Here is a 2500-nt window from a genome sequence, read left to right as displayed (position 1 = left end):
ATGTGCAAGGGTGTTTCGTGAGTTGTAAGTTATTGTTGGAAATAATGGACTGACAAGATGATTCAGATCTCAAACACCGATGATATATAATCACGAAGATGCGAAGATGTTTTGTGAGCTCTTATTGTTGTTGCTACTGCTGCTGCTGCTGCTGCTGCTGCTGCTGCTGTTGTTGTTAAAAGACTGATAACACCCTCTGCAAGAATGGATGGACAGGAAAATCATTAGCCAAACCGGACACACAACCGACATACTTTGAGAAGGAGAAGAAGAAGAACAAGAAGATGTTGATGATGATGAAAACGAAGAAGCGGATGGCTGCTGTTTTACCAGAGAGAGAGAGAGAAAGAGAGAGAGAGAGCAGAGAGAGAGAGAGAGAGAGAGAGAAATATGCTGACTGGTGAAAAACCAACAAAAAACAACGTCGACTTGGGTTTTGGAAAAGACGCCGCGAACATGAAAGTATCTGAGAGTGTTCACACACGGGTAAAAAGAAGTCAGATGTATGAGCAGCAATGAAAATGTGTTGGATGTATATCTCTCATCTGCACTTTCTAACGCGTTTGTATGAGAGAGAGAGCCTAGAGAGAGAGAGAGAGAAGGGGGGGAGGGAGGAAGAGAGAGTGACAGAGAGAGAGGAGGGAGGGAGGCATGGAGAGAGCGACAGACAGAAAGAAAGAGAGGAGGGAGGGAGGAAGCGAAAGAAAGACGGGGAGAGAGAGAGAAAGAAAGAGAGAGAGAATGAGAAAAAGAGAGAGAGAGAGAGAGAAAAAGAGAGAGACGGAGAGAGAGAGAGAGAAAGAGAGAAAAAGAGAGAGAAAGAGAAAAAGAGAGAGACGGAGAGAGAAAGAGAGAGAGAGAAAAAGAGAGAGACGGAGAGAGAGAGAGAAAGAGAGAAAAAGAGAGAGAAAGAGAAGAGGTGCGGTGGTAGTGGAAGTAGGAAAGACAGAGATGGAAAGAGACAGACAGACAAACAGAGAAACAAGCAATCAGAGAGACAAAGACGGAAAGAGAGACAGAGACAGAGAAACAAGCAATCGGAGAGACAGAGACGGAAAGAGACAGACAGAGACAGAGGAACAAGCAATCGGAGAGACAGAGACGGAAAGAGACAGACAGACAAACAGAGAAACAAGCAATCAGAAAGACAGAGATGGAAAGAGACAGACAGACAAACAGAGAAACAAGCAATCAGAAAGACAGAGATGGAAAGAGACAGACAGACAAACAGAGAAACAAGCAATCAGAAAGACAGAGATGGGAAGAGACAGACAGACAAACAGAGAAACAAGCAATCAGAAAGACAGAGATGGAAAGAGACAGACAGACAGAAAGAGAAACAAGCAATCAGAGAGACAGAGACGGAAAGAGACAGACAGACAGAAAGAGAAACAAGCAATCAGAGACAGAGACAGAAAGAGACAGACAGACAGAGAAACAATCAGAGAGACAGAGATGGGAAGAGACAGACAAACAGAGAAACAAGCAATCAGAGAGACAGATTATATAATTTTTTGGGAAAGACGCGATCGATTAATAGAATATGATTACTCGAAAGAGTCGTCCGACCGAACTGAAAAAAATACTTAGGCGGAGAGAGAGACAGGAAGAGAGAGAGACACAGAGAGAGAGAGAGACGCAGACGCAGGAGAGAGAGACAGAGACAGAGAGACGCAGACGCAGGAGAGAGAGAGACATAGAGACAGAAACACAGAGACAGAGAGAGAGGGGGGGGAGAGAGGGGGGAGACGGAGCTAGAGAGAGAGGGGGAGAGAGAGAGAGAAAGAGAGAGAAAGAGGGGGGGGGTGCAAGAAACACGGATACGGACAAACAGAGACAAACAGAATACGCACAGGAAATGATGTACGGTATGTATTCCAGTCAGGTAAATCAGATTTCCAATAAGACCGTGCTTGATATTAGTGTGTGTGTGTGTGTGTGTGTGTGTGTGTGTGTGTGTGTGTGTGTGTGTGTGTGTGAGGGAAAGAAAGCCTGGAGAGAATGCCTGGAGGGAGAGAGAAAAGAGAGAGAGAGAGAGAGAGAGAGAGAGAGAGAGAGAGAGAGAGAGAGAGAGAGAGAGAGAGAAGCTTACACAAAGGGACTGAGAATCAATAACTGACCTCCCTCCACCGGATATAACTTCTGTTCCACCTCACCCTAGAAGCTCTGCGGCTGGTCCGATCATATAAAATAATCAATATCCTTTTCATCAACCCTCTGTAGTTATAAAGCAACACCGCAATACGACACACACTTGAGGATTGAACAAAACGAAACAACACACACACACTGACATGAAAGTACGGCTTAATGCATTGAACAGCAATTCACGACGATTAAAACGTAAACAGCAGTGTGGTTCACAACCCTCTCCCTGTGTTCTGGCACTGTTCCCGGCCTGACACAGTTTCTGCGGAAATCAGCTGATTTCAGCATTCTGGTCTCACTCAACTGCCGGTCAGTTGGTCGCATACATTCGGACGTTCTAGAATTTAGGGAG

The 2500-nt window shown here is 45.2% G+C and overlaps 1 protein-coding gene across 2 annotated transcripts in view; it reads right to left on the bottom strand.

Annotated features, from left to right (window-relative positions):
* The window catches only part of LOC143291736 (uncharacterized), a 65619-nt gene that overhangs the window by 62796 nt on the left and 323 nt on the right, over positions 1-2500 (bottom strand). The window contains exon 1 of one of the 2 annotated variants that reach the window (XM_076601801.1): positions 2121-2378. The exons of the other annotated variant lie outside the window; for it this stretch is intronic. The gene's annotated coding sequence lies outside the window, so the exon portion shown is untranslated. Of the gene's footprint in view, positions 1-2120; positions 2379-2500 lie in introns of those variants that run through there. 2 annotated transcript variants of the gene reach the window in all.

Source organism: Babylonia areolata, chromosome 17, assembly GCF_041734735.1.
Source record: "Babylonia areolata isolate BAREFJ2019XMU chromosome 17, ASM4173473v1, whole genome shotgun sequence".
Lineage (NCBI taxonomy): Eukaryota > Metazoa > Mollusca > Gastropoda > Neogastropoda > Buccinidae > Babylonia > Babylonia areolata.
Note: the sequence above shows the minus strand (reverse complement) of the source record. Positions and strands in the feature narration are given on the sequence as shown.